The sequence below is a fragment of the Podarcis vaucheri genome (assembly GCF_965113315.1).
Source record: "Podarcis vaucheri genome assembly, chromosome: 1".
In the NCBI taxonomy this organism is placed as follows: domain Eukaryota; kingdom Metazoa; phylum Chordata; class Lepidosauria; order Squamata; family Lacertidae; genus Podarcis; species Podarcis vaucheri.
The window spans coordinates 44,099,101-44,114,687 of NC_138759.1; positions in this window are offsets into that span (position 1 = coordinate 44,099,101).

Sequence of the window (15,587 nt, forward strand, 5' to 3'; positions counted from 1 at the left end):
AATGCATTTAGCCTTCAGCAATTACTTTGCTTCTCTGGGAAGAAAGATGCAGAAACTGTTTCTTAAGCGCCGTCAGGCTATTAATAACTACTGTGCTGCTGACACAACTTGGGTGGGTCAGACCAATTGTCCTGACACAGCTATTTGGTGCATTTTTATGGTCATTGCTCTTGCTCAGGGTGTGTGTGTACGCTAAAAAATTCCCACTGGGCATACTGAAGCCCATATAGGTCCCTAATGTGGCTCTTTGGATCCTGGTCAGAGTGTTGGTCTCTAGATAAGCCTTGGGGGTTTGATTCAGCAAGTAGTCCTTACGTGCATAAGATGCTTGTGTCCTTTTAGAGCAGGCATGGCCAAACTTGGCCCTCCAGATGTTTTTGGGACTACAACTCCCATCATCCCTAGCTAACAGGACCAGTGGTCAGGGATGATGGGAATTGTAGTCTGGAGGGCCAAGTTTGACCATGCCTGTTTTAGAGGGGCCAACTGGTTCATTGTTTTGTTTTGAGCAGGTGTTGCATAGCAGTTTGACTAAGAATGAGACCTTTTGTCTTACTCAACAATACGGAGTCCATTCTTGGTGGTACGACTCATACCACTGGGTCAAGGTTTTTACTGGGTGGGGCACCTTTATTAGTATGAGAACTATATTACCTCATCGACAACCTTCTGGGTCCACTGCCTGTGGCCAAGGCCTGATGCACAAGTAGGCAGAGTGATGGCTGTGGGAAGTCAGGGGCGGACAGGAGGTGGAACTGTCCTCAAGTATTCCAAGGTATTGCCGCCCCAAATGTTGGCTAAGACGGCTTCCACTCTCTCCTGTCGAACGGGGTAGTGCTTAAAGTATGGATACCAGATGTCCCTGTTTCCTGGGGACAGTCCCCAGATTTACAAATCTGTCCCCGGACAAAATCCGTCCCCGGAATGTCCCCGGATTTCATTTACTGTCGCCAGATTTATATTTTAAGTGTTGTAGATTTATTAGTAGGGAATGAATGTTGTGTGATTGTGAATGTTGTGTGATTGGTTCAACGGCACAAGACACATTGTATGGGGACTTCCGGTGAGGCAAAATGGCGGGCGCCATGGCATCAGCGAGCAGCTCCTGGAGCCAGCCGAGTAACTGCGCTACCAGGCTGGCTCCGGCAGTGGCGTAGCGTGGGTTGTCAGCACCCGGGGTAAGGCAAGTAATTTGCGCCCCCTAACCCGTGAATTTGCGCCCCCTAACCCGTGGATTTGCGCCCCCTAAGCCCCAGATGTTGTGCCCGGTGCGGCCGGCCCCCCTGCACCCCCCACGCTACGCCACTGGGCTCCGGGCTGCTGAGACTGCTGCTGCAGCTGCTGAGGGGGAACCAGGGATGCCCAGCACATCAACTGGGGGAACTGCTGACTCCCCCACAACCCAAGTCAAGCCAGGAGCGAGAGCACCCAGCCACCCAGCCAATTGCCCGCAGAACAGAATATATTTCTTCTTTTTTAAAAACAAAACAAAACTGTTTTAATCATTTTTCCCTCTTTTTTTTTAAAAAAAGTGTCCCCGGATTCTTTGGAAAAATTCTGGTAACCTTAACTTAAAGCATATGAGGGCCCTGTGGCAGTCTAGGAGCACAGCTGGGAAGATAGAAAGAAATGGCTAAAAAGCAGTTTGGGGAGACAGAGTGTTGGCCAAGGAGATTTCCGACAACTGGCCTTCAGAGGCATACTGTGCTTCCAATCCCTGCCTGCCTCCACTGCGTTATGGATCAAGTCCTATAATCTCATGTTGTTTAGCTATGAGAATCCTAATTTCAAAAAAAGCAGCTGGTGGCTGCTAGTTTGTGGTATTGCCCATCCATCTATTAGCTAAAGCCAATGCCTCAGGGATGCAGATCACACACAGCTGATTTATCAAAGCTGTATATAAACCTTTGAAAATCTCGATGCGTTTCACCTTAAGGCTGTGCCAGAAACGATAATTGGTAATAAATGTAGCATTTCACTGACACTCAAGCAAATAAAGCGGCAAGATCTATCATATTAAATGCAAATGCAGATCCACTCACCCTTCTAATTTTTCCTGTCAAAACTTTTCCATGTCAAAGGCCTCTGTGGGAAATGCAAATTGCATGCTTTTAACTGTTGGTCAATTTCCCCCCCTCTCCACATAGTGAGATGTGGAGAAAAAAGTTGATAAGCAGAATGTGGGGACAGGTAATGAAACACACACTAAACAGGATTACTGCAATAGTGCTACCTCTGAAGACAGGCTGGATACTTCAATTGGTGCATAATACAGCTGCTAGGATGCTAAAGGGGATGTGGGGAGAGCAGAAGGTCTGAGCATGTAACTTTTGCACCAGTTGCGCAAATTTCCAGTTCCTTTCCAGCATGCTGGTATTAATACAGGTCCAGATTAGTTTAAGGATTGCCTGCTCCCATATGACCCTGCCTATAATTTAAGATCTGCATCTGAGATCCTGCTTATGTGCCTGCTGGTAAAATCATTTAGACTGGGAAGCACATGGCACAGGGCCTTCTTAGTGGTGGCCCTGCAGTTGTGAAACTCTCTTCCAGTTAACATACATTTAGCCCTTTCAGCTCTGGCATTCAAGAAGATATTGTCGTCTTTCCTTAAAAGAATATTTGTGATCTAATTCAGCATCTCTTGTGCATTTCTTTGGACCCACCCAGTGCTTCAGAGAAGTTCTGTTGTTTTATTTGTATGTTGCTTTGTGAGGGCTTGGCCCTGAAAAGTGACTAATACATAACTGGAGTAAAATGATGATTGCCTGCTAGAGGGTGTGGAGTTTACGCTGAAGATTGCAGGGGAAGGGGTGGAGATGTTGTGAATTATGAACTACCGTATTTTTCGTCCTATAAGGCGCACCGGCCCATAGGACGCACCTCATTTTTGGGGGGGGAAATGAATTAAAAAAAATTATTCCCCCCCCCCCCAGCCCTGGCTGCCGCCCCAAGCCTTGCGCTCACCTGCCCGAAGCAGGGGAAGCCCTCCGGAGGGCTCCCCGTGCTTCGGGCGACAGGCTGCCGCCCCAAGCCTCGCGCACCCGGTGGGACCTCCTGCCGGGTGCGCGAGGCTTGCAGGCTCATAAGAACAAAATGAAATATAAACTTTTGTACCTCTTGTGCAGATCACCTTTGCTTGATGACTGGGAGGAAAATCCTAATTTTTCACGCTCTGGAACTGTTGCTAATAGCCTCGGTTCAGTATACCTGAAGGAGTGTCTCCATCCCCATCGTTCTGCCCAGACACTGAGGTCCAGCGCCGAGGGCCTTCTGGCGGTTCCCTCGCTGCGAGAAGCCAAGTTACAGGGAACCAGGCAGAGGGCCTTCTCGGTAGTGGCACCCGCCCTGTGGAACGCCCTCCCACCAGATGTCAAAGAGAAAAACAACTACCAGACTTTTAGAAGACATCTGAAGGCAGCCCTGTTTAGGGAAGCTTTGAATGTTTAATATTCTGGCATTTGGGTATGGAATTTATAAACTCTACAGAGGAAAAAAAAAGAGGAGTAGCAATATATGTGAAGGAAAAATGGGAGCCAAAAATGATATATAAAGATGAGGAGGGGAGGATATTAGGGGTTCAAATCAATTTCCAGGGAGAAAAGATTAATGTAGTGAACATCTATGCCCCAAATACAAACAGAACTGAGTTTTTTAAGAAATTAGAACAAGTTCAAAATCATTTCAAGACCTGGAAGAAAACCTAGATCTAATAGACATATGGAGATATCTACATCCGACAGAAAAACAGTTTACTTTTTTTTCAGAAGTGTATAAAAGTTGGAGCAGAATAGATCAAATTTGGACATCGCGAGCACTTACCTTAAGAGCAACAAGTTGTGAAATCCACCCAAGAACTTTTTCAGATCATAACCAGATAACTCTAGAAATCAAAGGCGTCACACAGGGAAGCTTCAGGTGGAGACTAAATGAATATCTACTAGAAAATGATGACGTTTTGGAAAAGGCTAAAAATACTCTAAAAGAGTACTTTGATTTAAATTTGAACACAGGAACAAACATAGAAGTGGTGTGGGACGCCAGCAAGGCGGTAGCAAGAGGCCTATTCATTCAGCAAAATAACTACAAAAGGAAGATAAGACAGCAGAAGAAGGAAGAGATTCTTAAGCAACTAAGAGAATATGAGAAAAAATTAATAGACCACCCGAAGGACGAGCAAAGTATCCGAACAATAAAACTGCTACAAACACAATATTCGATGCTGACGAGTCAAGAAATTGAATGGAAAATCAAACTAATGAAGCAGAGATATTTTGAGTCAGCGAATAAAATAGGGAAATTTTTAGCCTGGCAATTGAGGAAAAGACAGAAACAGAATATGATAAATAAAATAAAGGTAGAGGAAGATCTGATAGTAGACCCCATAAGAATACGAAAGAAGTTTCTCGAGTTCTATGAGGAACTATATAAGAAAGGGGAAGAGTATATAATACAAATAGATAGATACCTGAAGAGTCATAAAGGGAAGACCATTACAGAGGATGAAAGATCTCAGCTAAACAAACCCATTAGTATAGAAGAGGTCCAAAATGCCATAAAAAAAATGAAAATAGGAAAAGCTCCAGGCCCGGACGGTCTTTCGGCCAAATACTATAAAGTTCTGGAAAATCAGCTATCATCGACGCTCCGTGATACTATGAACAACATCTTAAAAGGAGGGAAAATACCTGAGTCGTGGAGGGAAGCCTTTATAACACTAATCCCAAAACCAGATACAGATAAAATGTGTATTAAAAATTACAGGCCAATATCTTTATTGAACAACGATTATAAAATATTTGCCGACATTATGGCAAACAGATTAAAAAAATGCTTGATACATTTAATACACAAGGACCAAGCAGGCTTCTTACCGAACAGATTCCTGAAAGATAATGTGAGACATATTATAAACCTAATTGAATATTTGGAAATCAACAATGACATACCAGCGGCCTTGATTTTCATAGACGCAGAAAAAGCGTTTGATAATGTCTCTTGGTCATTTTTACTAAAAACCATGGAAGAAGCAGGGATAGAGGGTGAATTCCTGAAAGGAATACGGGCAATATATTCAAAACAGTCAGCCAAACTGGTGATAAATAATAATCTTACAGATACATTCCAAATCGAAAAAGGAACCAGGCAAGGCTGTCCCCTCTCCCCGCTTTTGTTCATTATGGTATTGGAAGTTCTAGCAAATAAAATAAGATCAACATCGAACATACGAGGGATAAAAATAGGATCAAGGGAGTTTAAACTAAAAGCTTACGCAGACGACCTAATGTTGTCTTTAGAAGAACCGTTAAGAAGCACTGAGAAGGCGTTGGAAATATTAGAAGAATATGGCAGGCTAGCTGGATTCAAATTGAATAGATCAAAGACCAAGATCTTAACAAAGAATTTGAGAAATGAGATAAAAGGGAAATTAGAGAGACAACATGGAATTGAAGTAACCAAAAAAATAAAATATCTAGGTATTTGGCTCACATCTAAAAACATAAACTTAATTGAAGATAACTACACAACAATCTGGAACAAAGTTAAAAAAGATCTGGACGTCTGGAACAGAGTAAACCTTTCGTGGCTTGGCAGGATGGAGGCAATAAAAATGAATATTCTTCCTAAGATGTTGTTCCTCTTCCAGAATATTCCGGTTATCAGAGGGACCAAAATATTCAAAGACTGGCAGAAAGTACTCTCTAGGTTTATATGGCAGGGAAGGAGGCCAAGGATTAGATATAAATTACTTACAGATCGAAAGGAGAGAGGAGGACTGGCGGTACCCAACCTAAGATTGTATTACGAAGCGGCCTGCTTATGCTGGGTGAAGGATTGGATAACTCTGGAAAACAAAGACTTATTGGAACTTGAAGGTGTAGAAAACAGGTCTGGATGGCATGCCTACCTCTGGTCAAGTAAAGGAAAAGTACATAAGAGTTTTACGAACCATATTATCAGAGGTCCGATATATGAAGTTTGGGAAAGAAACAAAAAACTGTTAGAACCTAAAACACCCTGGTGGCTATCCCCAATAGATATTTTATCATTTAAGAAAACAAATTTGGACGAACAAAACCTAACATATGAAGATTTATTGATAAGATCCCACGAAGGCTGGAAATTAAGACCATATGAGGAGCTGCAAGGGAAATTGAAGGGCTGGATACATTATCATCAAATCAATGCAAGATGGACGGAAGATAAGAAAGCAGGAATGAGTGAAAAGAAATCAAAATTCCAAATTGAAATAATCGAAAGTAGATCTAAGCTGCTATCTAAAATGTATAATATCTTACTAGAATGGGATACAAAAGAAGTAGAAATTAAAGAAGTCACGGTAAAGTGGGCAAGAGACTTAGGATATAATATAGAACAGGAGAAATGGTTAAAATTATGGAATGAGGGAATAAAATTTACAGCAAGTGCTGCTATTAGAGAAAACTTAGAGAAAATGATATATAGATGGTATTTAACCCCAGAAAAATTAAATAGGATGTATAAGACTGGTAACAAGGCCTGCTGGAGATGCAAAACAAATGAAGGGAATTTCATACATATGTGGTGGACTTGTGAGGGAGTAAGAAAATTTTGGAATCAGATATATGACGAATTAAAAAAAATATTTAGACTCACATTCCCCAAAAAACCAGAGGCCTTCTTACTAGGGATGGTGGGAAAAGAAATACCGGAAAAGGACAAAACCTTATTCCAATACGCAACAGCGGCGGCTAGAATGTTAATTGCCCAGAATTGGAAAAACCCAACCTTACCAACGGTGAAAGATTGGCAACTGAAACTTTATGGCTTTATAGAAATGGCGAAAATGACACAAAGAATTAGAAATCAAAAAAATACAAAGCTAAAAGAAGACTGGAACAAATTTATGGTTTATTTCAATAGTAATTTTAGCAGCTTATCAACTACAGTAGGTTTGACCTAATCTTCCAATGTTATAATCAAAGATCCTATACCAGCTGTTAGACTGAAATCATTAAAGGTAGGAATCCGAAATCAGAAGGGAAGGAAGTTGTTATTAGTAAATTGTTTGTATGTATCTTTTCTTTTCTTTTTTTTCTAATCTTTTATTCTTACTTAATGTTTTTCTTTAATGTGTATTGTTTTTCTTTGGAGGGGTTTTTTCCTTTTTTCTTCTTTGGCTGTGTATGATGAAGAAAACTTAATAAAAAGTATATTAAAAAAAAAAATGAATGTTTAATATTCTGTTGGAAGCCGCCCAGAGTGGCTGGGGAAACCCAGCCAGATGGGCGGGGTATAAATAATAATAATAATAATAATAATAATAATAATAATAATAATAATAATAATAATAAAATAATAATAATAATAATAATAATAATAATAATAATAATAATAATAATAATTGCTATTTGAGGCACTGTAATGTGTTGGAAACTGTTTTGCAGCCTAGGGGTAGCCCTGATGAGCTGGGGCCAGTGCCTTGACCCATGGTTGCCTGCCCCTGGCTCCACTAGGTTCTCAGGAGTGACTCATATGCCAGTCTCACAGTAGGCAACCAAACGTCTGAGCTCAGCAGGAGTTTCCCCTCCTGTGGTTTTCCAGAAACTGGGATTTGGAAGCATCCTGCGTCTTACAGTGGAGGCAGAACACATCTTTCGGGGTTATTAGCCATGGAGAGCCTTATCCTCCATTAATTTGTCTATTCCTCTTTCAAAGCCATCCAAATTGGTGGTCATCACTGCTTCGTGTGGGAGCGAATAGCATAGTTTAACTGTGTGCTGTGTCGTAAAGTACTTTCTTTTGTCTATCGTGAAAGTGTCCAACAGTCAGTTTCATTGGATGCCCAAAAGATCTGGTGTTATGAAATATGGGGAGCGGCTTCTCTTTATCCCCTTTCTTCTTACTTGTCCCCCATTTTTCTTCTTCTTCTTCATGGTAAGGCTGGTTCTTCATTTAAGACGTGAGCATTGTGGTTGTGGATTGGGGGGAGGAAATTTCAAGGAGAAATGGATAATCAGGGTGTAGATCTAGTAATGTATGCATGTGTGTGATTTGAACAGTATAGGAAGGGCAGCCTTTTCCATTATCCCACTTGCTCCCTAGAAAGCAACACATCACACAGCTGCCAATGGCCATCGCCAACTGAGAAGCCTGGATTACTCATTCCCAGGAGTCCACTAAAGATGTCTGAATGAGGGGGTTGAGCAGGATTCTTAAATCCAGACTAAATTGCAGTGAGGGCACATACTCAAGATTACCTAAGAACAATCTAATGGCCTTCTTACAGACGATGAGCTGCCCTTTTGTGCAATTAACCAGGGCGACTGAAAGGTGGGTTTCCTTGTTCTTTCTTTGGAAGTTTGCATTTGGAAGAGCAATTCTAATTTCTTTTAATGATTGTGAATCATCGCCTGGGGGGTGGGCGCTAATCCCCCATCTTTGATGATAGTGCTCTCTTCACAAGAAAGGCCCATATGAAAAGATGGGCTCTTTATAGACATTCCACTGTTTGTGATGTCCTTGATCATAAAGCAAAATGTTGAATGGGAAGTGTGAATTCCATGTTGTACTAGAGCAGTGACGGCCAAACTTGGCCCTCTAGCTGTTTTGGGACTACAACTCCCATCATCCCTGATCACTGGTCCTGTTAGCTAGGGATGGTGGGAGTTGTAGTCCCAAAACAGCTGGAGGGCCAAGTTTGGCCATCACTGTACCAGAGAATTGCTGTGTGCTGCCCCTCTCCACCCTCCTGCAAGTCATTGGGACTGAATGCAAAGAAGAACAAACTTCTTATGCATTTAAATATTTGCATAGAGCAAGAAACTTGAACAAGCTTCTGATTTCTCACCACTCCATGAACATCTGAAGCTGCCTTACACTGAGTCTGACCGTTGATTCATCCAGCTCAGTATTGTTGACCCTGACTTGCAGCAGTACTTAAGGATTTCAAGCAGAAATCTTTCCAATTTTCCCTTTCTAGAGACACTAGGGACTGAACCTGGGACCTTTTGTATGCAAAGCATGCACTGTACCACTAAGCTATGACCTTTCCCCAAGCTGTACTTGCTGAAAACCCTTCTTCCGCATAGTTTAATACTTTTCCATTTGAGTGTTAAAGTCAGAGAGGCACCATGTAATCCAAAATAACATTGCCACTTCAAGGGTTACTTTGTCATTCTTAAACCATGGCATTCAGTTCACATTGAAAAATTTGAAATTAATTGCTTCTGTTGCATATTTATCCATATCCATATATCACTCATTCCCTTTGATAATCAAAAGTTTGTCAGTAATTCTTCCTCACTGGCTTCCAAACCTTAAGAAGTGGCATACCAATGGTGCTTTCAGATTGTATTTAATCTAGGATTGCCAACTGACCAGGGGAACCACCCTACCCTGCTCTTGTGCCTTGAACAGCAGTCTAATCAGCAAAGACAACCAGTCGAAACTTTCCACAGCGTGGAGACAAATATGATCAGCAGCTAATTTCTGCACATCAAAATCCTATTAAGGCTTTAATAATTATGATTTTTCCTTAGTAATACCTTATTTCCTCCTTGGATTGATGTGTAATATTTTGGAAGATTATAATAAATGATAAAAGGTTAAAGAGGTACAGCTGCAGAGGCTTCCTGAAAAATAAGCAACTCTAATTTAATCAAAGACCTATGATCCTGTTGGTATCTTTTAAAAAAGACAGGCAATCAAATCAGAGGGTTCGCCTTGGCTAACTGGATATCAAGACACACAAATATTTCTTATTCTCTCAACATTTTCCATTTTTTTAAGAAGCTCTCAGAGTCTGCCGTGGAAAAGCTTTTCTGTGTCAAAACGAAGCCACCTGAGCCTTGCCAGGAAGCTCAGCTGGCAACATCCACTCTCCTACTTAGCCCATTAGCTGGCAGATCAAAGGAGAGGGAAGGATTAGCTTGTGTGGATATGAAATGTGTTTTAGAGTCTCACAAGAGAGAGAACTCAAGGAAGTTAATATCTTTTTAAATATCTATAACACACACACACAGAAACATTAAATCAGGATTTTGCACCATCGACCAATGCAGCAGTTGAGTAAGGTGGAATAGCCTACGCTGATTGGGTGAACTAGCTCATGCATGCTTTCTCCTTACCCAGTGGGTTCCAGCCAGAAGTACAGAGAGCAGGTGCCTCCATAGGGAGTCTGCCAAGACAACTGCACTCAGAGGGAGAGTGGAGCTCAAGATGTAGTAGCTGGTAATTGAGTGCAATGGGGTTCTTGCAATAAATCTACCTCTGCACTCCATTAATACGTCTGGTGCTTCACCTCTCCGGGGAGGCCAGCGTCCTGTTTTATTCACTTCACATATTTCCCTAATTGGAATGCCATAACTGGTTGTTTCTGTGCTTGGGGCAAGCTCCTAGTTCTGTGCCCACCCAGCAGAAATTAGCACCAGGGACCACTGAAGGCTGGCTGTGGACTGTTAAAGATACTGCAGCAAAAAATTGGAACGTTCTCTCTCCTCTGATAGATACGGAGTGAGTAAGTAAATAAATCATTTGCTGCCTGCCGCTGTCCAGGGTCACATATTCGCCTTCCTTCCTTCTAGCAGGATCAATGGTTGAATGAGTCTCACCGTGTTCGGCTAGAGGCACAAACAGGAGCACCGAGAGGCTGAATCTGTCCCATTCTGCCTTGACTCCTACCTACACTAAGTCTCCCTGGCTCCTCATCTACCATTCTGGAAACACGGTTCATTCTTTTGTACTGAAAACGACACGTTACATAATGTCACATTCGTTTGGTAACTGACTCATATATTACAACACCTTTTTGCCCATTCTGTGTCCTTATCTAAATTCCATCTGGGACAGGTAGTTTTATTGCCCCATCCTAGTCATGCTACTGGGAGGGACGCGGGTGGCGCTGTGGGTGCCTCAGTGCCTAGGGCTTGCCGATCGTATGGTCGGCGGTTCGAATCCCCGCGGCGGGGTGAGCTCCCGTCTTTCGGTCCCAGCTGCTGCCCACCTAGCAGTTCGAAAGCACCCCTAAGTGCAAGTAGATAAATAGGTACCACTTTATAGCGGGAAGGTAAACGGCGTTTCCGTGTGCGGCGCTGGTGCTGGCTTGTCAGAGCAGCTTTGTCACGCTGGCCACGTGACCCGGAAGTGTCTCCGGACAGCGCTGGCCCCTGGCCTCTTAAGTGAGATGGGTGCACAACCCTAGAGTTGGACACGACTGGACCGTACGGGCAGGGGTACCTTTACCTTTTACTAGTCATGCTACTATTTGGTGACTGCACCAGCATTATCTACCTGCAGCTAGCTAGCACTTACTCTTCTTTCTTCTTGCGGAGAAACACAATTTAAATGAAGAATTACCAGATTCTCCTTCTCTGGCTATTATTATTATTATCATCATCATCATCATCATCATCATTATTATTATTTGGGTTCATGGTGGCAAATTCAACAGCCTCGCTTACAGAATGCCACTAGGTGAATTATCTGCCCTAAAATCCTTTACTTCAGATGAGAAAAGCAAACCTCAGCTCCTTAGACAAGAGGAAGAGGCATTTGCCTGGCAATGAAATAATAATAATAATAATAATAATAATAATAATAATAATAATAATAATAATAATATGCCACTCATCTGTCTGGGTTGCCCCAGCCACTCTGGGCAGCTTCCAACAAAATATTAAAACACAAAAAACCTCCCTACAGATGTCTTCTAAAAGTCAGATGTTTATTTCCCTGATATCTGAAGGCAAAGGCATTCCACAGGGTGGGAACCCCTACCGAGAAGGCCCTCTGCCTGGTTCCCTGTAGCTTCACTTCTCACAATGAGGGAACCGCCAGAAGGCCCTCAGAGCTGGACCTCAGTATCTGGGCTGAACAATGGGGGTGGAGATGCTCCTTCAGGTATACAGTGCCGACGCTGTTTAGGGCTGTAAAGGTAAGCACTCACACTTTGAATTGCGCTCGGAAATGTACAGTGCAGACAAGGTTGATGTCTGGCAAGCCTCTCTGAGGAGGGTATTTCATAGCCAGGGTGCCACCGTATCCCAATACCGGTTGCTTGAAACCACAGGAAGGGAGAGGGCTTGTGTGTTCAGGTTTCTCACAGGCATCTGATTGGCTACTGTGAAAACAGGATGCTGGACTAGATTAGTCATTGCCTGATCCAGCTCTTCTTAGGTTCTTAATTCGAGCTTCATGCAGCCATATAACACAAGTTTCAGGGATTGCATTAAAAAAAAGCATTCAGCCTCTTTGCTATCATGGATTGCAGGATTTGCTGTAACCCACGCTGCTTGTGGTTTCTCCACCCTATTGCAGAGGTAGTTAGTGAGGAACTATAGCAGGCCTTCATCACCGGTGCTGTTTGTGATTGTCGGTAGGCAAGGTCCCTTTACCCCAGTGACCTCTTTCAGATGGAAAGAGCAGGCACATTTGTTTTCCTTCTCCAGGTGTTTTGCGTAGCAAGTGAAAGGTGTGTCCTTTTTACATGGGAAGGATTTAGAAATGTCAAATAGGAAACCTTGCTAAAAAAAACATTTGTGGCTGCTGGAGTAATAATAATCCCAGATAATTTGATCTTAAATTTTTGCCAATGTTGGGGGGTGGTTGTTATTTGAACCAATTGGATATTGCAGAGATGTGAGAAAAGGACCATGTAATCCATGAAAAATCCTTGCTAAAAAGTCGCTTGCAACTTTCTTATTGAAGCTGCATGTGTCTGCTTGGAAACAGGAAATATTGATGGGGGGGGTGAGATTCCTTCTACTCTGAGTGCCCTTGCCAAGTGAGGTACAGCAGGTGACTACCTTTTCAGTGATGGCAACCTGGCTATGGAATAACCTCCTCAGAGAGGCTTTCCTGACATCTACCTTGATATCATTTCAGTGCCGTGCAAATGATGTTTTGTTTTGTTTTTGTTCAGCTGGTGAAGGCTTTGCCTTTTTTTATTATTATGCGACTTAGCTCCCTTGTTTGAGACCTCTGAAGCTATTTGCTGCTACCTTCAGATTGCAGTACCAGTTGTAGGGGTGCTGATGAATATATATGTTTCTACTTTATGGTGGCAGAACAGACTTTACTCCTTTCCAATTCAAGGAGCCTGTCCGTTCCGTTCACACATAAAAACAAGAGTAGAATACCTTGTAATGGGGCTGACAGGTAGACAAGGTACATTTCCAGGCGGCCCTTTGAAACCTTGATATTAGTGGGGTGTTGTTGCTTTTAAATCTCATTTATTTCTTTTTGGCAAGGAACCTCTCAAAGGGCCTCAAGGAATCCCTGTAAGTGGGAGAGAGGGAAGAGTGCAGTTTTTCAACCTTCATAGGGATCGATGCCACCTAAACTGTCTGCTAGCTTGCCTAAAACAACGCACGTACACTTGTTTGAAAAGCAGCTGAAAAGCTCTAGCATTCCATTTGATTCATAAAAGATCAGATGTACAGTGAGTAAATCCTGGTCTTATTGCCACACCTTTTCCCTTTTCTCTTTCTGTATTAAAAGTATAAATGTAGGTTCTTAACTAAGCTTGCAGTCTATTCACACATATGGTATTGGGAGTAAGCCCCATTGAACAGCCTAGTGGGCCATTCTTTCAACTAAATATGTCTAGGGTCAGACTGCACAAGTGACCAACATAAAGGTGTATCAACAAATGATAGCAGTAAATTTAAGCTAGTTGTTCTATATACACTAGCTTTTCCTGTCCCTAAATTTCAATGTAACTATTTAGTAGGAGAGAATACTTTCTACAAGTACCGTATTTTTTGCACCATAACACTCACTTTTTTCCTCCTAGAAAGTAAGGGGAAATGTCTGTGCGTGTTATGGAGGGAATGCCTACGGGTGGCATGCCTACGGATTTTCCTCCTCTAAAAACTACGTGCATGTTATGGTCAGGTGCGTGTTATAGAGCAAAAAATACGGTGCCTGTATTCCACAGTGCACCTATTGCCAAAGAGAGGAATTTTTGTAGATCAGGTATTGGGGAGTCTTTAGCCCTCCAGATATTACTGAACTACAACTCCCATAATCCCTGGCTCTTGGCTGTGCTTGCTGGGGCTGATGGGAGTTGTAGTTCAGCAGCATCCCCACACCTGCTGTAGATGTTTCAGTTGCAGATGCCTTCATCAGCGCAACTTTTATACAGATGGCTTATCCATCAGAAGTGTTTCAGGAAAATAAGAAGTTCCCACCAGGAAGTAAGTTGAGGATACCTACGTTGGTGGCAAAAGTAAACTGTTTATGCTTTATGTAGGCTGAGCAAAGTACACCTCACCCCCCCCCCATTTCAGTTCCCTTTTCCCATTGTATAGAAACTTGGTGAGATGTTCTAAGGTGAAAGCTGTTCAGGATATCCCTAATGCGTAAGACTGTTCTTTCCACCTTGTCTTTTGGCACACTGTAAGCAAAAACAAGACCTAAGCTGTACTTGATCAGGAGAGATGATGTTACAAGCGTCACGCTGTTCTCTAGCACTGAGCCATGCTATTGATCAAGGTGGAAGCTGGAGGGCAGAGTTCACCCATGAACTCATCAGCACCACTTCCTGCTGTATTGCACAATTCATATTATCTAGTGGTCCCCTAAGTATGGTCCAGAATTGAACATATACTCTTTTTTCTGGAGATTAAAGTGAATACCTGAAAGCTTATTCTATTCTTACTCACTCTCTACTGGGGACACCCTGGACTATGTTACTAGATGTTTATACGTAGGGATGTATGTTTTGAGAATAGCAAAAGTTGGTCTCAGATTGACTGATTTTGTTTTCAGGCTCTTGAGTACAAATGGACAGTTTCTTTTTCAGCAGGTAAAGAAATGTCATTCTTATATGAACAAATCTTAATGGGAAGGTTTAGCTGAACATGTATTCTTCCATGCTGAGAAAGGTCAGGTTAAGAGTAAAGTTCACAAGTCTTCCTATAGCTGTCACAGACACCAATAACCACTCATTGATTAAAAATATACTTCAAAAATATATTCCAAAGTCTCTAGTACAGTATTCAGTATATGAAGCTCTGGGCTGGCTGCTTAACCACCAGCTAGTCTATAGTTGTATCTCCTGTTCAAAACATTCATTCTGCCCCTCTGGACATTCCCACTGATGATCTCAGACAACTTCCAAGTTCTTATTAGTGTTTTGGGAATTGGGGATCTTTTTTGCACATTCAATGATCCTGCTGCAACTCTCTAGTGGGACGATGCCCCTTTGGATGGCCTTCAGGAAATTGTTTGAGGCAGTCCATACAGTCCGACGCTATTGCCCATCCGGAAATGAGTGGTGAAAAGAATCTTCTGCTGTCTATGGTGCAAGAAAAACAAGACCTCATGGAGGAGTTGTGGATTAGTATGGTAGAACATTTTCAGGGCCCACCGTATTTTCTGATTTTTTTAAAAAAGACACTAGTACTGATTTTTATATTGTGTTTTTATATTGTTGTAACCCATTCTGGGAATTTATGGTGAAGGGTATGTAAGAAATACAATAAATAATAATATTAAATAATAAGAATCCATGAAAATAATGGAAGTATGCTAGCATTTATTTGTGAATGAATGAATGAATTTATATACCGCCTTCTTGGGGGAAACAAACAAAAACAAAACAC